Source organism: Gorilla gorilla, chromosome 10 (genome assembly GCF_029281585.2).
Source record: "Gorilla gorilla gorilla isolate KB3781 chromosome 10, NHGRI_mGorGor1-v2.1_pri, whole genome shotgun sequence".
In the NCBI taxonomy this organism is placed as follows: Eukaryota; Metazoa; Chordata; class Mammalia; order Primates; family Hominidae; genus Gorilla; species Gorilla gorilla.
In genome coordinates this window covers 119,930,295-119,953,994 of record NC_073234.2, presented here as the reverse complement: position 1 = coordinate 119,953,994, position 23,700 = coordinate 119,930,295, and the positions used below count along the sequence as shown (strand labels likewise).

Here is a 23,700-nt window from a genome sequence, read left to right as displayed (position 1 = left end):
TGGTGGTGCGTGCCTGTAGCCCCAGCTACTCAGGAGGCTGAGGTAGGAGGTTTGCTTGAGCCCAGGAGTTCAAGACCAGCCTGGGCAACATAGTGAGAACCTATCTCTAAAAGGAAATAAAAAGAAAAAACATTTGGCAGTAACACACAACAGCACTTAAACAGGGTTGCATGAGAGGGAAGTCCCTCATAGCATGAGACCATCCAGAGGGTTATGGTGGGTGTGGGGGCCACTGTCTGGGGTGGGGAGGGGAACTGTAGGGGATGATGTAGCTCAGGAGCATTGTAGGATCGTTGGGACAGTGAGTAGCCTTAGGTCTTATAACCATAAGGCTCTGTCTCACCAATGGCTGGCACATGGTGGGTATAGTTCTGTGGGGTATGCAAAGTAGGCAGGCCCTGAATGGCTAGAAATCTGCTTGTTTTGGCTATTTTTAAAACAAATGGATGTGTAAAAATTTGAGGTTGGGAAGGGGTGTGGAGAGCGTCTGAGCTGGTAAACACACAGGTGGTGGGAGGATGGCATGCCTGGAGAGGGCATGGACGCTCTGCACCCCTCCCGCACCTTGCCCTATGTACCTCTGCATCGGACTGTTCCTTGGTATTCTTTGTAATAAACTCATAAACATTTTTAAAATTGAGTTTGGAACCTACAGGTTTTTGAGACTGTTAGGTGCAGTCTGTTGTGAAGAAACAACCTAGGAACCAATACACCGTCTTTGGCTCCTTTTTATAACGGGGGTGGGGGTGGGAATCATCACAAAACGGCTGTGAACTAGACCTTGGAGTGAAACTTTGCCAGTCAAAAGGGAGAGGGAAGGCACTCCAGGCAGAGAGGACAGCAAACACGAAGGTTCAGACACCACGACATGGGCAACTTCAAGTCATGCTGTTGATGGCAACAAGACAGGGACATGAAAGCTGATTCGCGGGGCTGGAAGCCAGGGTGTGAGGGAAAGAGATGGTGGGAGAAGAGGATAGACAGAGATGAGACCAACACATGATGTGGGGATTAAGAGCACCAGTTTTGGAGCGCAGCTGCCCAGAGCCCAATCCTGGTTTCATCGCTTTTTAGCAGGAGCCACTGGGCAAGTGACTTAATCCCTCTAGCCTCCATTTCCTTCACTGTAAAAAAGATTTACAAACAATGCCTACCATGATGCCAGATATTCTGACTGTTAGCAAACAACCATAGTCATGGTCTGGTCTTGGATCCCATGCCAAGGAAGGGTGACTCCATGCCATTGACAGTAATGGGAAGAAGGTACTATGTGTAACAGAGAGAGTGACTGGGCCAGATCAGTGCTGGGAGAACATGCACAGGATGGAGAAGAGGTAGGAGGCAGGGAAACCAGAAGACTACTGTGCTAGTCCTAGCAAGGGATACTACGGGCCTGAATTAGAACAGTAACAGAAGGGAAGAAATGAATGAGAGGAATTCCCAAGAGAGATCTCAGGGAGAACCCACAGGGACTGGAAAGAAGAAAGAATGAGGGAAAGAAAAAATAAATCAACAATGACTTCAATCTTTCTTTGCAGGATTTTCCCATCCTTTGTATCCATGTCACTTAATCTTTTTCTCTCTCTCTCTCTTTTTTTTTTTTTTTGGACACAGGATCTCCCTCTATTGCCACAACCATAGCTCACTGCAGCCTCAACCTCCTGTGCTCAAGCGATCCTCTTGCCTCTCAAGTACCCGGGAGTACCGGCATGGACCACAACACCTGGCTAATTTTTTACATTTTTTGTAAAGACAAGGTCCCACTATGTTGCCCAGGCTGGTCTCAAACTCCTGGCCTCACTGACCCTCTCACCTCAGCCTCCCAAAGTATTGGGATTACAGGCATGAGCCACCATACCCACCCACCACATCGCCTAATCTTTAAAGACAAATACCATGGTAGAAAGAAGGAAGGCCATCATCTTTGAGCGATTCTTCTCCTAGGAGAAAAAAATGTCACTTTCTGATACAGTATTTTAGAAACGAGAAGGGAAGAGATGAAGGTAAGTGTGGCTGATGGAAAACATGAAAGCTGGCTACAGCTCCACTAAATTAGCCTCACTGGGATTTATACTGAGAGAGTGGCATCCGGCTTCCCCAACACCTTAATGAGTCTTAAATCCACGTGAAATTTCAATGAACCATCTCTATCCTGAAAAGCTCCTGTGAAACATCTAAATCATGAATCAGGGTCTACAGCACGAATCCATTTATATACTCAAAGTGCTTCTGAACCAAAAGAAACTTGGCTTCCACCACCTTCTTAAGGCCACAGATTTTGAACTTATCATATTTTGGAAACCCCAAAGGTGAGTCAGGAGGCTGGATATCCAGGCTGAAGCTTTGAGAAGAATTCCATGGAGATTCAAGACATCTTCAGTGGAAGTTCACAAAAGTGAGTGGAAAGAATACAACAAAATGAAGCAAGTGCTTAACCTACATTTCAAGATAGCTAGACTTTTTTCTTCCTTCCGTCACCTTTTCCGGTAGTATTTCAATGAAGCTGCCAAGTAGATTGCTAAGACTTTATGCTCTAGTCTCCCTAAACTGTCAATGTCCTCACCAGCTTTAAGATCCATTTCCATCACACAGGAGCTTATTGTAGGACTCTAGTTACATTGCCAACCTCTGGGTATAAAAAGGTCTCAAGACAGGGACAGAGGCAAATCATGCAACAGAACAAAGCACAAGCTAACATGGGTTAAAATGGAGAATAAGGGGATCAAATAAAAAGTGAGGACGTGGAGGAATTTATAGGCTAAGACCAGAAATGATGATGATCATGATGATTATAATGATGGTGGTGGTGGTGGTAGTGATAACTAACATTTATTGAGCATTTAACTCTTGGATAGATACTGCAAGTTGTAGCCAGTATCCCACCTCTCTTTCTTATACAGTAATAGTGCTTCGAGACAGAGTCTCACTCTGTCTCCCAGGCTCAAGTATAATGGCGCAATCTCGGCTCACAGCAACCTCCACCTCCCGGGTTCAAGAGATTCTTGTGCCTCAGCCTCCCAATTGTCTGGGATTACAGGCTTGTGCCACCATGCCTGGCTAATTTTTTGTATTTTTAGTAGAGATGAGGTTTCACTATGTTGGCCAGGCTGGTCTTGAACTCCTGTCTTCAAGTGATCCACCCACCTCAGCCTCCCAAAGTGTTGGGATTACAGGCATGAGCCACCGCACCCGGCCTGTAATCATGCTTTTTAGTTGGGCATCCAGCTAAAGACTACAATTTCCCTGCCTCACTTGTGAATAATGTGATCACATGATTGAGCTTTGGCCAGTGAGATGAGACAGTGCTGTGAGTAACTTTTCGGTCATGTTGTTAAGGGAAAGAGCCATGCCTTCCATATCCCCTTTTCCCTTATTGGCTGGAACGCAGAAATGATGGCAGGAACTGAAGCAGCCACCTTGGACCAGGAGATGGAAGGCATATATTGAAGATGGCAAAACAACAAGCTATAGAAGGCTGGGTCTCTGATCATTGTGGAACCTGCAGAACCAGTCCTAGGCCATCTACCCTGACCATGTATCACGGAGAAATCAATTTACATCTTTTTAAAGTCATCATTATTTGGGGCCTCTCTGTCAAAGCAGCTGAATTGATAAAACAAGTACTGGGCTACATACTTTACATGCATGATCTTATTTAATCCACACACGGCACCATAAAAGAACAAAGAGAGTCAAGCCACTTGTCTGAGCTCTCAAAGTAAGTGGCAGGGCCAGGGATGGAAAAAGACAGCCAGATTCCAGACATTAGAATACAATGTCTCCCTGTCACACAACAAGTTGACCTAAACCAAGGAAGGAATCTAATAACCCCCAAAAATGTATGCCAGACCTAACAATCTCTCCAGCAAAGAGTAAGTAGGCACAATTCCTTAGTTACTCTGGTCTCCAGGTGCTCAATTTGCCCTCATCTCCTTCCCCAGCCTCAGGGAAGCTCAGGCAGAGACTTGTCCACCTCTCTATTTAAATTTCATTTCCTCCACAGGGTCTGCCTGAGCACTAAGGTAAAATGAGAAAGCTGTGGACACAGCTATTTCCTGATGGCAGCCAGCTCTCTCTACACTAGACTGAGGTCCTACTTGCCCAGAGGTGTATTTATTGAATTTCTACATTTCTTTATTCTTCTCACCTCCCTTCTGAAAGGTAAGGTTGCCCTCAATGGATTCAGTGGTATGGCACAACTCAGAAAGAATTGCAAAGTCAGTCCTGGGGACACTGCAGCACAAGGAAATACTGTCAAGTACATAGGATTGAAAATGGCCAGGTCATCCCTCTTCTTTCCCAGGGTTTTAAAATGAAAAATAACTAAAAGCCTTGATAGCACCTAGAGCAAAAAGTGAATTTAAAATTCTCTCTATCTGAACACCAAAGGAAAAACAGCACAGTCTAGTGCACTCACTAGCTCTTCTTATAACCTGACAACATCTTGGGAAACCCCTCCAGGTCTCTTTTTCCACATCTAAAGAGTGGCAGGTGGAAGAACAGCACTGGCCACCCAGTCCCCAAGCTGCAGGGGGACCCAGTGAACTCATGATGGGTCTATGAACAGAGTTGTCACTGAACAATTTCTTCCTACATTTGCAAATGAAGAGTGAGTTAAAGGAGGTTTCATTTTCTCGCCAGTTTCATTGAAATTTACTATGTGATTGGGCACCTGAAGAAAAATCGCTTTGGAGAATCAAGGCCTGCCAGAAATGATCTGGAGGCAAAGAAGCCTTTAGCTTTTGAATCTTCTTGCTCACAGCTGGGCTATGCCATCTCCCAGATAAAGCTGGCTCAAGTTTACTTGAAAATACGCTTACCTGAAAGGGTGTTGTGACAGTTAGGTGAGGCACATGCTTGTTTGGTGTATAGAACGTGCTCAGTAAATACTAGCTAAAATTACTAGTGTTATCACAGACATAACCATCATCATCTGGGACATACCTGTATGAAGCTATTAACACCCTGTGGAAAATCAAGGTTTATCATCTGATATGGTTTGGCTCTGTGTCCCCACCCAAATCTCATCTCCACTTGTAGTCCCCATGTGTCAAGGGAGGAACCCGGTGGGAGGTGACTGGATCACAGGGGTGGTTTCCCCCATACTGTTCTCGTGATACTGAGTGAATTCTCATGAGATCTGATGGTTGTAAAGTGTGGTACTTCCTCCCTTACTCTCTCTCTTGCTGCCATGTAAGACGTGCCTTGCTTCCCTTTCACCTTCCGCCATGATTGTAAGTTTCCTGAGCTCTCCCAGCCATGTGGAACTGTGAATCAATTAAACCTCTTTTCTTTATAAATTACACAGTCTCAGGTAGTTCTTTACAGCAGTGTGGAAACAGACTAATACATCATCTTTTCTAATAGAGCACTAAGTTGGGGGTAGCGGGTAGCTTCCTAAGGAAACAAAACAATAAAGTATAAGTCTTAACTAATTCAATAAACACTGATTAACTACCAGGCTCAGAGCTAGGTGCTGCCTCTGCCCTCAAGGTTCTCAGAAGTGTATAGAAGATCCACGTCGGCAGGGAGGGGAGGGAGAGAGAGAGAAGGATGGTCTCAGAGGGCCTCATGCAGAGCAGGTAGCCTAGAACTGAGTCATAAAGGATCTGTAGTTTCTCAGGCAAGAGAAGAGAGCTCTGCCCACGGTCAGAAAGGCAGACAGCAGCCAGAGACAAAAGACCTCCTGTGACACTCCATGAGGTTGGAAATATACCCCATCGGTCAAGGTAGCCATGTGTATTAATCCACTCAGGCTGCCAAAATAAAGTACCACAGACTGGGTGGCCTAAACAACAAAGTTATTTTCTCACAGTTCTGGAGGCTGGAAGATAAGGTGTTGGCAGGTCAGGTCTGGTTTCTGTGCCCATCAGTCAGACTGGATTAGTATCCACCCTAATGACCCCATTTTACTTTAATCACCTTTTTAAAGGCCTTATTTATCTCTGAATACAGTCACATTCTGAGGCATTGGGGGTTAGGAATTTGTGGGGAGACACAATTCAACCCGTTACACCACGAAAGGACTGGCAGGAGGAGAGCCATTTTAGAAAGAGTGCCGTGTGGTGCTGAGGAGAATGGAATTTGGGAGGGGAGACTAGAGGCAGTCAGGCCGCTGAGGACCCAGGGGGGAGAACATGGAGGCCCTGCCAACCCGGGAGAAAAGAGGACAAGGTATGGGCCATCTTGCTCAAGGACTCAACCCCTTATTATTCACCGCAAATCCCTGCCATCCCCTGCGGGGAGGAGTCCACTTATCTGTGTGGGTTCTCAAAGCAACCCTTCCCTGGCTGGGCCTGATCACCCACTCCCAAAACCTGCCAGGGTTCTCGGAACCTCCAGAAGCTAAACATTTCTACTTGAGGAGCACAAATAAAAACAAGACTTGCAGTGGGTTGAGAACACGAGTCCATGGCCTGAGAATCAACTCTTCAGAGTGGAAGAACTGGCGCTCTGGTGCCCCCACTGGCCCATCAAGCCCCCTCTAACAAGCACCCCTCACAAATAAAGCCCCAGCAGGAAGCCCATTAACACCTCACAGGGGCAAACCTCAGGCCCGGAGGAGAAACTTCAAAAGACATCCCAGCAGCACAACATGCCAGAAGGGCCATCAATCAAGAACACCATCCCAGGAAGTAGCCGGCTGAACTGGGGAAAAGAGTCAGGCACATAAATTAAATGTCCCTCAGCCCCTATATGGAGCTCAATTTATTGCGATAGAGGCCAACTGGGCTCCTTAAGTTTAAAAAGGATCAAGGCCTCTATAAACAGTATGTAGAACTACCTTCCATGGAACAAAAACACCAAGAGAAATTCTCCCTTCTTTTCTTTTTCTTTTCTTTTTTTTTTTTTAAGAAAATGATTCATTTGTGAAAATAATTCCCACAACACTGAACTCTTTGCCTCAAGTGTTATATAAAAGTCAACTCACTGGTCAACAAAAAAAAAGTCAGATACAACTACCAATCAGCCTTTCTGATTTGTTGAAATTAATTTCAGAATTGGATTTTCTAAGTGGGGTGGCCTGCCGAAAAGACATGCTAAAAACCTAAAATCTAATTCGTGTTAAAATTAGCTGAAAATCTGAAGCATTGTTTATAGGCTTGACACTCTTTCTTCTCCCACCCCCACCTCAACACATACAAACGTTTCCCACCAATCCTTGAACTGCAAAAAACAGCTTGGTAAAAATCAGCATCATAGCAAAGATGCAAATAAGGGCTATGTGAGAAACCTTACGATTTCTCAGGAGATTGTTAGCTGTGTAATACCAAAAGGCATCACATATCTTATTTCCACAGAAACCCTCCAATGGCCAATATTTGGTTTTCCTTTTTTTGTTAACTATCTAATCTCTTTGCCCTTAATAATAATCAAAATAGCACTTACTACATCCCAGGCCTGTGTTGAGTACTTTGCAAATCTTTACTCTCACTTCATTCTAATACCAGTTCTCTCAGGTAAATACTGTTGTTATTCCCATTTTATAAAGAGGAAAGCTGAGGCTCAGGGAGATTAAGTAATTTGCCCCAAGTCACACAGGCAGAGAACAGCAAAATGGAAATCCAAACCCAGGTTTGTCAGACCTAACTCCTGTGCTCTTAATCATGAATTTTAATGGCCTGTCCTCATGCTAATTCAAAAGATGATGGAATCCTCTTCTTCTCAACTGGCCTTTCAGTAAAATACATTTAGAAAGTGTTTGCCATTTAAATTTATGGTTCAAAAAGTAATTCTGAAGAGTATACACTATGAGGTTTAAAAATATCTCTTAAGAATTAGGAGCAGTGGCTCATGCTTCTAATCCCAGCACTTTGGCAGGCTGAGGCAGGAGGAGTGCTTGAGGCCACAAGTTCTAGGATCACTGGAACCCAGGAGTTGAAGGCTGCTGTGAAATATGATCATGATACTGCATTCCAGCCTATGTAACTGAGACTGTCTCTTAAAAAAAAAGAAAAGAAAAGAAAGAAAAAAGGAAAGAATTCCATTGGATACCTTAATAAATTACAGTCATAAGATTTGATCTTTTTTCTGGATTGTCATTTCTTCCCTCTTTTTCTGTTTAAAACTACAAGCACTTACACTATGCCGAGTTATGCAAACCATGAAATCCAACTCTAGAACTTGAGTTTATAAAAACAAATGAAAGTGTTACAATGGTTGCATGCTTTGCTCTGTTCACAGAGATGAGAACCAAAACAAAATAAAAATAGGTATGTGTCAAGGAAGAATTTCACTTAAAATTTAGGAAAACATCCTGTACCCCAGACTGTAGGCTCCTTGAGGTCAGAGATCCTGTCTTATTTGACTTTTCATCCCCAAAACCCAGGACAGAACTGGCACCCAGTAGGTGCTTGATAACCATTTGCCAAAATGGAGGATGGATGAATGGATGGATGGATGGATGGATGGATGGATGGATGGGTGGATGGATGGAAGGGTGGATGAATGGATGGACGGACGGATGGATGGACGGACGGATGAGTGGATGCGTAGAAAGGTAGGTGAGTGGATGGATGAATGGAAGGAGGGATGGAAAATTGATGGTAAGGTGGATAAGTAGATGAATGGATGGATGGAAGGATGCTTACACCAATGGTTAAATACTGAAATTCTCTGTCAAGAACTCATTCCCTATACGTGTCTATGTCTGTTTTCTGGCTGGATATATATTTTTAAACAGTCCATCCTGGATTAGGATAAATGAATGAACTAGCTGCAAAGCCCACTAGCTCTCTGACTAAGGGTCAAATGCAGGCCACTACTGAACTATCGCCTTCCCAAGGAGAGGCAAACAAACGCTAGCAACTGTACACTCCATAATTGCCCATTTAACAAACACATGGTGAATGCAAATAATTTTTCTGGAAGGCTGCCCTATCTGTTGGCACCAAAACCTATTTATAATCCTCTCCGTGTGTCCTTCCTATTCTCGAGTCACTGTGGTGGGAAGCAACATTTATTCGCAAGAAAAATACTTTGGGTCAGTAACTAATCCAGAAAACAAGTCTTGCTGCAGCACTATATGACTCCAATTGAGAGGCAAAAAAAAAAAAAAAGAAAGAAAGAAAACAAAAATATCTGGCTTTCCTGAACACTGCAGCTTTGAGGTTGCCGATCAGAGCTTCTGTCTTTCACCCCAGAAAACACAGGGAGATAGGGACTTCTAAAGACAAGCTATGTGGATAGGGTGAGGTGAAACCCACGTGAAATTCCAGAAAACCCTTACTCAAAGTGCCTAGGCACTGCAGGGTTCCCAGAAGACTAAAAAGCAGAAAGAAAACTTATAAACAAATAATTTTCCATGTTTAACACAGAGAGAGATAACAGGTAAACAACCAGCAAAAATGCTGAGTAAATGCCAGTGTTCTATTCTAACAAGCAACAAAATATTCCTTTTACAGTAAGGGTGAGACTGCTCTGCGGTTTTACAAAAGCATTTTTACATAAAACATTATTTCACTTGAGAAAGCTAAGGAAAGGAATGTGAGCACTCCATTTCACAAATAAGGGAACCGAGGCTCACTCTCTAAGGTTCAATGACTTGCTGAAGGTCACAGAACCAGGAAGTGGAAATGGACAGATTTCCTGATTTGGGGTTTTTTTCATCTTTCTCTGATATATTTCTCTTTGCTCAACAAAAACATTTGAGGCCGCACATTGAGTGCCAGGTTATACCCAGGTAGATTCCAAGCTGGGAACAGATCCCATCTATATGACACTTCCAGATGGGATTTAAGGATTGGAGCCAGAATTCAAGTTGGCTTCCGTCACTCCAAAGCATGTGGGTCCTCCAGGAAGCGATAAGAATTCTCCCAGTATTAAGCCAGCCAGAGGAGGAGGGACAGAGACAGAGACAAGAAACCCCACCCACACATCTGGAAACAGATAGGAAACTCAATGTGGACTCTCACCACTCCATCTTAAAGCCATCTCAGAGATAAGTTTCTGCATCTGAAGGCAAACCCTATGGTGGCCTGAACAGATATAATCTGGTTGTCTTTAGTACTATGAAGAGTGCCTTTTTAAGAAGCAAATTCTCCATTTCTAATTAGTCAAGCATCACAGCTTCTCTTATTAGACTATTATTTTTTAATTGTCCCCCTTTCCTACCCCACCTATCCCAACAAACTTGCTGTGAACAGAGCCCAAATCAAGCACGAAAAAATGATCAGACTGAAATCCTCAAGTCTCTATACCACACCACCATTTTGCCTTTATCCAGGATGATGAGAAAAAATAAAACCCATCCTACAGAGGTCCCCAAATGTGGCTGAGGATTCAAAATAGCACAGGGGGAGCCTTTCAGAATGATGCAATAGGACCAGGCGCAGTGATTCACACCGGTAATCCCAGCACTTTAGGAGGCTGTGGCAGGAGGATTGCCTGAGGCCAGGAGTTCAAGACCAGCCCAAGCAACATAGCGAGACCACCCCCCCGCCCGCCACGTCTACAAAAATATTGAAAAAAATAGAAAAATAAAATAAAATGATGGAACATAGGGCCCACCTCCAGAGATTCGGATCAGTGAGTGGTCTGGGGGAACCCTGGTATCTGATGCTCATGCTGGGATTATTTTAAAGTACACCAGGTAATTCTGATGATCAGCCTGCCTGAGAACCCTACACCAATACACGTAAATACATCTACATCAGGCAAAAGGCTGTCTTGAAAGCTCGGACCTCCACGTGGAGATCTACTAAGTGCCAAACACGAAGTGAGGTGTATCCTACACACCATACAATCTCATGTAATCCTTACAACATCTGCAAGGGTGGCACACTGATGCCCATTTTACAGATTAAAAATAACACGGCTCAGTGAGATATACTGATATTCCCAAGTTTATGCAGCTAAGGATGTTTGAATTTCTAGGCTTTCCCGGGAAGTTCGCTCTGTGCTCCTAAATTGTGTGGAAAAATCCCCTTCTGAGAAAAAGAGCCAAAGCAAATACTAGAATACAGAGATAAATGTATTGGAGAAGCCAGTGCCGGCATAAGGAATTTCTTGACTCAATTTCACATTATTGATTAATATAACGGGGAAAGAAATGCTAGTGGAAACAGACATCCCAATTTTATAAGCTCCAGGAGAGTCGAATTTTCCGGGCACAGAGAGGGTGATAAGATCCTGTCTGAGATTTCACCACCAAGCAGGAACTAGGCCAAACAATTTCACTAGCCTGTAGTTCAGCCTGCCCCAGCCTGGGTGACCCATTCAGCAGCCATGAGCGGGGATAAAGGCAGAAAATGCCCACTGGCAGGGAAACAAGATACGACTCACCAGGCTGGGGACAGAAGAGGCCCATTTCAATCAAACAGTGGAGTAGACTCAAATCAACTTTTCCTCAGTGGGCATAGAATCAAAGAATCACTGTGGGATCCCCAGAGGACAGAGTGAAGTACTTTGACACCGTTACGCAGGACACCTCCATCCAGCCCTCATTCTCTTAGCAGGATACCATTTCTTCCCAGGATGTGTTGGGGCAGAAGCTAGATGCAGTCACCTTCCTGGAATTAGGTCTGAGCTAAGCGTCAGGAGAGCTAGCTCTCTATGGCCACCTCACTCACTCAGTGTATTCTTGGGCAAGTCATTTCACTTTGGGCCCGAGTTTATAAAATAAAGAGGTAAAACGACATCATCTTTGAATTCCTTGCCATCTCTGACAGTATACGAAACCAAGATCCACAGTCACAACCAGGCTGACCAGACAAAGTCTGCAGGGGGATTTAATCCCAAAACGCGGACCACAAAGAAGGGAGAAAAACCAACCTGCATGTAATCATATTCACCCAAGCTCACCTGTTGCGGATATGCATTGCAGAAAAGCATGCAGATAAGGAGAAAATAGTTATATGGGAAGAGAAAAGGTGGAGACCCAGAGAAGAAGAACGTTCGCCTTAAAGGTCCCACCAGGGTAGACTCGAATACAATGGCAAATCTCTGAACCTTCCTTTGGATCTCCAAGTCATTCATCTACAAATATGTATTGAGCAACTTCACTGGGAGACAGGACACTGAGATCAACTATTATCCTTATCCTTATTATGATTACTATTTAATTAGGGCAGCTGGGGAAAAAAAGACATGTCTAATTAAGTGCTCAGATTCTCTAAATAGATTTTTTAAATCCACCATTAAGATTCAGAATATGTTCTATTCTTTCCCACCGGACTCACATATTCCAAAGGAATATCAGACAGTCACCTTTAAAACAAATGGACCACAAGCCTCCAGGGCCAGAGAACAGAAGAGGTGGCTGCACACGCCACTGGCTGCAGACTCTCTGACTTCCTGAGCAGATACAAGCAAAGGCCAAGTGCCCTCAAGGGAATTCAAAAGCCCCTGCCATCCGCGCTCCCATGCTGTGAGCCTGGGACAGATTTAGCTCCAGCCACAGAACACTTCACTGCACCAGCTTGATGCTCAGGGCTTATCCTGAACATGGCTAGGATCATGCCCCAGGAAGAAGATCCTATGAGTGAACAAAATTACGCCATCCTAAGAATCCCCTTCAAGAAGTGCTTTGCAATTTCAGATGCTGGAACAATGTATCCTATAGCAGACTGAGAGGTGTTTTGTTTTGTTTTGTTTTGTTTTGTTTTGTTTTGTTTTGTTTTGTTTTGTTTAAAAAAAAGGTTACACAAGTGGCTAAGTAGAAGCAGCAGTGGTGCTCCTCCTGTCCACCACCCATGTACTAACCCGCCCTTCTTACACTAACAACTGCTGCTCCTACTTAGCAAACTAATCCTACTAATGGTTAGTAGGACTAACCATTAGTCCTACTGCCTCTCACTGAATGCACCCATGTCCATTCCTTTAGGCTTATAAAGCATTTACTTCTCCATTAGCTTATGTGGCATGTAAGATCCTGAGAGATGAGCAGAGCAAGTGCCATTGGGCCCATTGGACAGATAAAGAAACTAATGCTCAGTAGTTCAGAGACTCTCCTGAAGCCTCCCAGCTGATGAGCAGTGAACTGGTTTTGCTGCCTCATCCCTTACTGCCTGTAGCATGGGTGTGCAGAAAGACAACAGACAACTTTGATCAGTTCTGACGCCAGCAACTAGGAATGAAGCTAAGACATAAGGAACATGGAGCTCCTGCACCCCGTTCCCTGATGGAGTCCCAGTCCCTTGCACAGCTGTGCCTCCTAAATTAAACACACGCACTCTCCATAAGTAGTTTCCTAGGAAAACCAGACTACTGTCCTTTAGGAACCAACCCTGCAGCTGCAGAAAAGCCTTCAACAAAACCAACTGTGAAGGCTTTGCCGAAACAGTTCTCAGAACAGCTGTCCTGGTCCTGCCACAGCACAGGAAATCATCCCATCTGGGCAAACCCCACTCAACCATGTTTCCATGCTGCAGCCTTAGAGGAATGAAAATATCAATCTGAGCCAAGCAAATCTAACAGGCTATCATGCAAAATGCTGGTGTCAAATCAAGCCTCAACCAGTAATTATCCATCAAGCAGGGCCATAATAACCGGCTCCCTGGGGTCACTTCGCTGGGAGGCAGGGAGGTGGTTACTAAAGAGGGAGTTGGAATTGGACAAGTGACAGCCTTAAGAGAAAGGCGTTCATCTCACTTTTCTAGATTCTTCTACAGGTTAGGGGGTTCTACCCAACCCTCTAACCAAACCTATCCCCACTGAGGTCAAAACCCATCCTGTGGCTGCCTCGAGGCATTTATGATGACACACTGGGGCAGATCTCCATCTATCATGCAGTGCCCTCCTTTAAGTTTAAAGGAAGTTGGCTTTAGCTAATGGTCTGAAAGGTGCTTCCTTTACCAACTGCTGTCATTAAACTAGCAAAATATTAATTTAAACTCTTATGGTAAGGGGGTTTCCTGGAAATTCCTTAAAGGAAGTCTGTAATTGACACTGTGGTTAAACGTCATACAGACAGCACAAAAATCCTAATCAAATACAATTAGTGCAGGCTCAAGTCCCCTTGTAGACCAATAGCACTTTTGTTCATAAGAAGTATTGTGCTATACCCCTGTTTAGGGTTGGGACTATTATGGAGAAAGAAACACACACACACACACACACACACACACCCCTCAAGAGTCCAGGCCTAGGCCTCAAAGTTCATCATGACATTTGCTCCAACTCTATAATCTGATTGAAGAGAAGAAAGAGTTAAAAAAAAAAGAAAGAAAAAAAGAAAAAGAAAAGATTTTAAGAAAACAATGGTTTCTATTAAAATGCATAACACCATCTTTCAAAGATGAAAGGACTTAGTAGAAACACCATAAACCTCAGAATTACACAGTAAATTGCTTCTTTTGTTTAAGGCAAATTAATATTGGATCACAGATAAAAAATAAATCCTCCCAACATGCCCAGCTAAAGGATGCTATATTCATTATGCAGCTTGGAAGACTGCATGTTGACTATTTTGTAGAAAATGAATGAAGGGTTGGTTATAATCACCTTCCCACTCAAATCCTGTCTCATTACCTGAAGTGTTTTTCCTGCAAAGTGACACACAAATGATTTTCTAGTCTTCGCTTTCTTCTCATAAGCCACCATATGCAGGGCGAAGGAAAGTCCAGGGTGTATTAACTATGCCAGTGAATCTGCCCGCGGTCCTTCAAAGTGCTTCCCAGAACACGGTGCACAGACATTGTATTTGCCTAGGTCTTTATCAGAGTCCAACTGAATCTGGCACAAAGGCAACTGACAACCTCTGAATGTCCCTTACCGAGCCCATATAATTAGTGAAGGAAATACAGCATGATAACATGTGTATCATCCGAATCTTCCCTCCTACTCACGCGCTCCTGTCATACTTGCTAACTCAAAGGTGGTCTTTATTTTTATGTTTATTTTTTTGAGACAGGGTCTCGCTCTCTCACCCAGGCTGAAGTGCAGTGCACAATCATGGCTCACTGCAGTCTTGAACACCTGGGCTCAAGCAATCCTCCCGCCTCAGCCTCCCATGTAGCGGGGACTATAGGCACGTGCCACTGCGCCTGGCTAATTTTTTATTTTTTTGTCAAGTAAGGGTCTCACTATGTTGCCCAGGTTGGTCTTGAGCTCCTGGGCCAAGCTCCCATCTCAGCTTCCTAAAGTGCTGGGATTACAGGCGTGAGCCACCATTTCTGGACTCAAAGGTGGTCTTGACTCAGAGGCGGGAACTTCTCACTGCCAAAGCGACCTTAGATCCAAAGTTATCCAGTACGATCCTCAGTGGGAAAAGGCACTGACATGCAGTAGGTATTCAAAAAATGTTAGACACTACACAAAGAAAAGGGACCAATTATAAAATGTCTGGCTTCACTTCGCCAAGCTCATCAGGAGTCAGCTTAAGGAACACCACATCCTTGTCATTTACCTCTATCACTCCGATTCCACATTCCCGCAGAGATGAAATTCTTCCTGAGGCCAGGTTCCCAGGTCGCTTTTGAGGCAAAATTTCTCTTCTAAGAATTTGGTACAGCCTCTGAAGTAGGGTGAGGGTGATGGCGTCTAGAACTAGGGACTTCAGTGTGGCCAGAGGACAGCCACCTCCACATCATCACCCGGGAGCTGGTTGCAAATGCAGGATCAGACCCCAGGCCAGGCCTATGGAATCACAACCTGCAACTTAACTCCAACCCCAGGGAAGTCCACATGCATCTAAGTGTGAGAAGCTCTGGTGTACAAGTGGTGATTGCAGACAGGGGTCTGGAAGCCCCTACACCACCCCCTGGTTCTCCAGACATTAAAATTGACAAGCTTCAGAAGGAAGAGGGCACTGATGACCATAAAATGAGGCTGTCAATAGCTTGCTGCTCCCTTGTGTAGACAGACCAGGATTAAATCGGCTTCAAGAGACCCATCCAAGCGCGGGTGCAATAAAAGGCTCTGAGGATGGAGCCCAGGCGCTGAACTTTGGGGTGCAGTTTTAATTTCACTGGACAATTCTTGGGCTTCTCTTACAGTGCACCCAAGATTTTACAGACAAAAAAGGCTGCAGAGATCAAATTCCAGCTTCCGCCAGTTACTTAACCACTCAGCCTGGGAATGTTACTAAATCTCTCAAGGCTCTTCCTTCATCTTTAAGTGGCAATAACAGCCATGATGGAGAGGATTTGGAAGGGGGGAAAGAGAATGCATGAAGAGAGCTTAGAGCACATAAGAAGTGCTCAGTAAACATCAGTTATTGCCTTTTTACCATTCGTAACTCTAGAAGGAAGAACAAACAGGAACATTTTGCTCCATGATCAACTTAGGCATAGGATAGAAGGTAGAGTGGAGGAAATCAATCCAAATGAGCCCAACAGGGAACACAAATTCAAAAACACATTTCTGCTAGGCTCTCCTAATGTGCCCCTTCTGCTTGGTGCCCTGAGCTTCCGTTCCTCTTTACAGCAAGGCATGCCTTTAATTCAGCATGGCCAGTGGTGACTTAGGTATCAACTCATCCCAGGGGCTCCCCCAGGCAAAGAGGCCAATTTTCAACGGATGGCATGTTACCAGGGAGCCTCAGAGGAACAGTATAAAAGCACCTCACTCTTTTATCTGTATGTCTCCCCTCCTGGAGTTCAGATGGGCCAAAAGCATGGACTCAGGGGCTCAGGCACTTTTCGTAAGCCTTAAGCCCTCCAATTCCAACCACGCCTAAAAGTGGATGGAAGAAATGACGTCCACCTCATTGCTTCACATAAGGGATGATGACTAGCAAGAGAAAAAAATGCAATGAAAAAATTGCAAAGATGACCATTTTAGTAGCTTGTATTTTAAACACAAGGATCTGAGCCAATCACATAAATCGTATACTTCTCACCAGGATATGAACAGACACCGTGCTCTCTGCTGAAGAAAAGGTGAACAGGAGACAAAAAGAGTCAGGGTCTCTGCTCTCTCAACTAACATTTGCCCCAATTTTGCCCCTAGGGGACATATGACATTGTTTGGAGACATTTTTGGTTATCACAACAAGTATCTAGTGAGTAAAGGGCAGGAATGCTACTAAACTGCCTCCATTGCACAGGACAGCTTCCAGCAACAAAGATTTTGTTCAGCCCTAAATGTCAATACTGCCAAGGTTGAGCTTCAACTCTTATCTGCCTGCAACTCCTTCTCTTAACCACTGCACTACATGGTTTCCCTTCGTGTTTCCTATTGTTCTGAAGATAAAATAATTTTTTTAAAACAGGATCACATATCAGATTACCACAGCTCTGTAGCCAATGCTGAAATTAAAATACACACAAAAATGCTCTATGCACATTGCTCTCCTTTGACCATCTCCAATGCTTGCACCCCAAGGCGTTTGAACTTGCTTCGCCCTCTGCCTAAGCAGACTCCCCGCTGCCCCAGCCCCATCATGTAGGTTCAGGGCTCACACCCCACCTCCTTCACATCACCTATGGCCTTCTCAGTATGGCCTTTCCTAACAGTCCCCACTCTCTCTCCCTGCCCTTCCATATCATCCATCACCCTCAGGCGGGTCAGGAGTTTTTATTTGTGTATTATCTTACTCCTCCCCCTAGACTGTAAGCTCCAGGAGGGCAGGCATTTTCTCCTGTGTCACTGCATTTTCCTTACCACCCCTAACAGTGTCTGGCACACAGCAGGAACTCAAAGAATATTTGGTGAAACGATGAATGAATGAATGAATGAATGAATGAATGAAAAAACAAACTAGCTTTGATTTCTTCCTCAGAAATTTGAGAGCCTTAGCTTTCCCCAAGCTTTAACACCATCGGAGGGAAAGATCTCTGTGTAGAACCCGGTTCATCTTGCTACAAGATGAACAATAACCACTACAATAACCACTGTTCTACATCAGGGGCTGGCACATTTTTTTCTGCAAAGGGCCAGAGAAGTGCCTTCAGCTTCACAGGCCTATTCAGTCTCTGGAGCAACTATTCAACTCTGCCATTATCGCACAAAAGTGGCACAGAAAGTATGCCAACAAGGGAGCATGGCTGAGTTCCAGCGAAACTTTATTTAAGGACATTGAAATCTGAATTTCATAGACTTTTCATGTGTCAAGAAATATTGTTCTTCTTTTGATTTTTTTTTCCCAACCATTTTAAGATGTAAAAACAATTCTTGGCTCACAGGCTATACAAAAGCGGAAGACGGGCTAGATTCAGTCATGAATTTAGATGCTTCATCCAATAATACGACACCACATTAAAACGACCCAGCGTCCTTTCACAATGGCCATCTCATTCATCCTCAGAACGACCCTAACAGATTGGTTCTTCATATCCTTCTTTACCCCAGTTTACCGCTGAGGAAACTGAGGCACAAAGTGACTCATTGATATAGTTCAGATATTTGTCCCCTCCAAATCTCATGTTAAAATGTCATCACCAATGTTGGACATGGGGCCTAGTGTGTCATGGGGGCAGACCTTGCCATCCTGGGGTAACGAGTGACTTGTCGCTCTGTTAGTTCCCACACGAGCTGATTGTTAAGAAGAGCCTGGCACCTTCCTCCCCTCTCTCTCTTGCTCCCTCCCTCACCATGTGATAAGCCAGTTTTTCTTTGCCTTCAATCCTGAGTGGAAGCTTCCTGAAGCCCTCACCAAGAGCAGACACTGACGTCATACTTCGTGTACAGCCTGCAGAACCGTGAGCCAAGTAAACCTCTATTTCTTTTTTCTTTTTTTTTTAGAGAAATGTTGTAAAGCTTAGCACATCCCAGCACCAGTAACGGTATGGAGTCGTAGCAGCAGGGACAGGCAGGTGACCCCCACAGAGTCTCACATGGTGAAGAGGATGAGGAAGGCAACCATCAAACAGAAGAGCCCCATGACCTCAGACAGGGCAAAGCCCAGAATGGCATAGAAGAAGAGCTGCTGCTTGAGAGACAGGTTTCTGGCACAGCCAATGATCAGGCTGCCAAACACCGTTCCAATGCCAGCCCCTGAACCACCCACACCAACTGTGGCTGCCCCAACACCAATAAACTTGGCTGCTGTGTCAATGTCCCCGGAGACAACACTGGTCTGGAACTCCTATGTGGCCACCTGGAGTAGGGAGCTGCTGTAGGAAGGCTGTTTAGATGAATTCTCTGGGCTATTCAAGAAGGAGGCAGACACAGGCCTGATTAGACCCCTGGTACCACAGTAAACCAGAGCTAGAGAAATGAGTAGTGCCCCGGGGGTCTGCATTTTTTAAGTCTGCACTCCCACTGCCCTGCAGCCCCTGCTAAGCCCACAGCACTCGCCCAGCTCTAACCCTCTCTTCTTTAAAAATGACTCAGTCTCAGGTATTCCTTTATAGCAACACAAACAGACTCAGACAGTGACTTATCCAAGGTTGCCGAGCCTTGGCCTTCCGACGCCACTGCCAGAATTCTTCCTGCACTTAAGGGACTGTCTCGAAACCTTGCCAATAATGAATACAAAGACCTCAACTAATCCATCATCAATTCAGAGAACAGCAGGGAGTATTCCAGTGAATCCAGCATTGGAATCAGCAAAGATTCTTGTGGGAAGACACAAATACCAAATCAACAAGAGGATCACTGGGCCTCATCCATCTTATGGCACAGATGGTCATTCAACTTGCCTTGGAGAAAGAAAAGGTGGAGACCAGCATCCTCCTGCCCTTTGGTGTTACAGGAAAAAGTTAATGACACAGAAAATTGGTTGTGCTGCCCAGGATTGCAAACGAGAATCTTAAAGATGAAGGCTTCATAATAAACACACAAGGGTTATATGTTAGTACCTAAGCCAGAATTCTTTTTTCCACCTTAATTTCACAAACGTTCTGGAATGGTAATTAAGATACTCAAACCAAATGCAAACACTGGGGGTGGGGGAGATTTACCTCCCACATCTGAGAAGTCTGAACTGCATTCCTCTTGCTAACGAATTTAATAATCTCTGAATATAGAAAATATCACCTTTTAACTGTCTCTGAAGTTATTGCAACCAGTATTCTCTCTGTGTATGTGAGACATGGCACAGAAACACTAAGTTTCTGTGTTTCAAGTTTCAAACACTAAGTCAAGGAAGGGTACTACACTGGCCCACCTCTCCCTCCCTCCCCACCCCCAAACCCCCCCAACCCCCAGTCATGACATTTGGAAGCACTGGCAGAAATGCAAAAGTAGCCTTGAGCTCCACCCCTCAAGACCTGCATACCTAGACTCAGGAGGGAAATGGCCATACAAACCAATGACCTAGCTAAGCATCTCATGTGCAACCTGGAGTTGTTCCCTATTCCCAAAATGCTTTTGCTGGGGAATTTTTAAGGCAATTGTTAAAGCCTAATGGAGTCTCCAAGAAAACACCTGAGACATGCTGACTGGTGAAACCTAAAAAGGCTGCGCACCTGAGGCTGCTCTTCACACTCTGGAATTCAAGATGGCACCTCCAGTTGGGTTCTGTCCATCACATTGGTAGTATCTGGTTTATTCTATCTCCAAAATGCTTTCCCCTCTCCCACCTCTTCACTGGTCCTACCATCTAGCCTGAATTCAACTCCCTAAAAAATACTTTTCATCATGCTCCTTCCTGTTTAGAGAACTTCCATAGTCCTTTTCTGGAGAAACTCCCTCTGCCTCAATAATAGCCTATATTGATGACCCTATAATTAGTTTCCCAAACCAGGACACTTAAAATAAAAGGGGGCACTGTGAATAATTCTGCTAGGACAAGAGCAGTAAACAGGATTGTCCAGGGAAAACTGGGACACAGAATCACCCCAGCTCTAAGGCCTGGGAGGGAGAACACCCTGACTTATTTTCTTAACTGTACTATCTATTTAACTGAACAGTTCCTAGCACAGCACCTGACATAACACAGGCACTCGATAATAAATATTTGTGGAACTGAATCTATAAAACAGGAGCCCTAAATGATATCACAGATACTACTAACTAGAATGCATTTGCCTCCACAAAGGATCCTGTAGAGCACTACAAATTAAAATCATACCAGAAAATCAGTGCTTCTGATAGTCTATTTCATTTTCTTTCTACCCTGGACGTTTTTAAATCTCTCACTAACAGTGATTTTGTATATCTTAATAATTATTAATAGTACATTCAGTCCTCTGTAACTTCAGGTTCTGCATCTACAGATTAAATCAACCACAGATTGAAAATATGTAGGGGGAAAAATATAACAATTTTAAAAGTACAAATAAAAAAAATACAGTGGAACAACTACTCACATAGCATTTACGTTATATTAGTTATTAATATTATAAGTGATCTGGAGATGACTTAAAGTGTATGGGAGGATGTGTGTAGGCTATATGCAAATACTATACCATTTCATAGCATTGACTTGAGCTTCCTTGGATTTTGGTATTTGAGAGGGGTCCTGGAACCAATCCCCCATGGATACCCAGAGATGACTGTGGTTACCATTACTGAGTCCTGCATTTGCTAAGTAGCCAAGGAACCTCGGCTGCATTATCTCAGCAGCCCTAATAAGGAAAGTGATAGTGTGCCTAGTCTCCAAGTGAAGAAATTGAGGCTCTGCAAGGATAGATAATTCACTTGTGGTCACAGACTCTGCCCAAGGTCATTCCCTTCCATTGACCAGAAAACTCACCAACCAGAACATTTCAGTTCCAAAGCATTATTTTGTTTAAACGATTTCATGACTGAGCCTAGGTGGCATAACATTCAGCATACTAAAAAAGCCATGAAATGGACCATGCATGCTCCAACTATACCACTGACTGTCAACTGCATTTGCTGTAACATAATGCAGATTCAAACTGAGGCAAGCCAGAAGACCCAGAAGAAAGCCAGCAAGACTGGATGATAACATATCACACGAGCCTTCTATGAGCAGAAAGCAGAAAGGCAGAAACTGGCATCCTCTTCTCCAACTTCCAAAGAAGTTTTGCTGGCCAGCCTCGCAAGTGGGAAACATAATTTCCTGAGCAATGCAAAGAAGGAAGTCCCTGCTTGCCTGAAGGGAGGTGAGGAGAAGGCTGGGAGGAGGAAGAAGAGATTCTATTATTAAACAAGACAGATGAAAATTCCTTTTGAAAAAGGGAAGGGAACTTAGGCTATAAACTCCCTGAAAGTGGAGACTGATTCAACCCAGGGGTTGTCCCAAACTTCTCCAGCATTTTGTCCACCTTATCTTTCTCAATGAAATTCCACACACAAAGTCTAGAAATTTATCTCCCGTAATGCTTTGATTTATGGTCATTTCAAACAAAAGGTTTTGGGCTTTTTTTTTTTAAGTAAAATATACATATTTAAAGTTCCCTCCAACCTACTCATTTGAAAGTATGTATAAATATCCCAAATCTATAAGACTAGGCTCTCATGAGTACATTCCTCAAAGTACAAGCTATCAAATATTTTACAGTAATACAATGGGTTGTTGACTCCTCTCTTAAAAAAAAAAAAAATCAAGAAACTCACATACACTTACAAGAATCACTAACCAACTTCTCATAAATACACTCCCAGGAAATTAACTGAGCATCTCAATCCGAACAAAGGGAAGGCTTTGTCTGCCAAACAAGACATTCTCTTCATTAATGTCTCCCTTGTATTGATTACGGAAGACATGCTGTACAAACAGTGTTTCCACAAAGAGGAGCAAGGAGCAAAGTTTTGCTGCAGTCACTGAATTTACTAGTCACCCACTCCCTGCACATTAAATTCTGCTCCTGGAAGCACATTCAGCCACCATAGATCTCAAAGGCTTTAAACCAAGCAAGGTGGGTACGGTGTTTCCTGCAGCTCTCAGCTATATAAACATTCAGTCTAAAAATGAACTGGGTTCTAAGAACAGCACGAAGTAACATTCTTATCTTCATCGTGCATAAATTGCAAACAGCAGCTCACAGTCTCCAACCCTTCCCCCATTTCTGGTTCAAGGGCCCCCTTTTAGTCACATGGCTGCAGTCTAGAGCCAATATTGCATGAAATGGAAGCAGGGTTTGGTTAAGATTGGTTTAGCAGTAGAAAACCAGATAGAGGTGTAAAAAAAAATGTTTTGGCCTATCTCCTGCATAAACACTGATGTATGAGGTCTTACTGAACAGAAAATGAACACATGGCTGACTAGATTTGTCAGCCTCCCCAAGACCAAGTTCTGGCCAGTGGAATGGGAGAAGAAGTGATGGGGACCTCTTCTGGGCCTGATTCAGTAAGCTCAATGTCCTTATCCCCTCCAGCTAGATGCCAAAAAAGTAGATGACCTTCACCGTGGCCTTGAAAGCCTGTGTTAAAGATGGAAGATTCTCAACATGGAAGGAGCCTAGGTCCCTGAAACACCAAATGGAGGAGAGTTCCCCAACCAAGAAAACCTACTCTAGGCTATTCACATCAGTGGGAAATTAAGTTTTCCTTGTGTTCATTCACCAAGATTTTGGGGCTTACGTTACAGAAGTTCATGTTACCTTAAATAACACAGGCAATATGGAAAGTCCATTTATAAATATCAAAATTAGAGGCCCCACTGGATCTCAGGCTTGCTAGCATATGCCTATCCATGAATTCCAATGTCTCATGTCATTCATGAGTTCTACTCTATTCTATACCTCTGCAACCATGGTTGTGGGGGCGGGGGCCTTTTACTGCAATTTTTGGTTTTAGAACAAGAATATCACAAGAGTAAGATGAAATTCCTCTATCAATGTTCAACAGGTATAAATTGAGCATCTATTATATGCCAAATCCTTCTCTTAGATGTTAAGGTACAGAGACATGTTTTCTGCCCCCTTATATAGGGGAAAACAGGAGACTCAAAAACTGTACTTCAAA

At 43.9% G+C, this 23,700-nt stretch overlaps 1 protein-coding gene and 1 pseudogene across 2 annotated transcripts in view; both read right to left on the bottom strand.

Annotated features, from left to right (window-relative positions):
- CHST11 (carbohydrate sulfotransferase 11) overlaps window positions 1-23,700 on the bottom strand; it is a 305,452-nt gene that overhangs the window by 229,088 nt on the left and 52,664 nt on the right. The window lies entirely within an intron of this gene.
- On the bottom strand, window positions 18,614-19,972 carry LOC129525824 (ATP synthase F(0) complex subunit C1, mitochondrial-like; annotated as a pseudogene).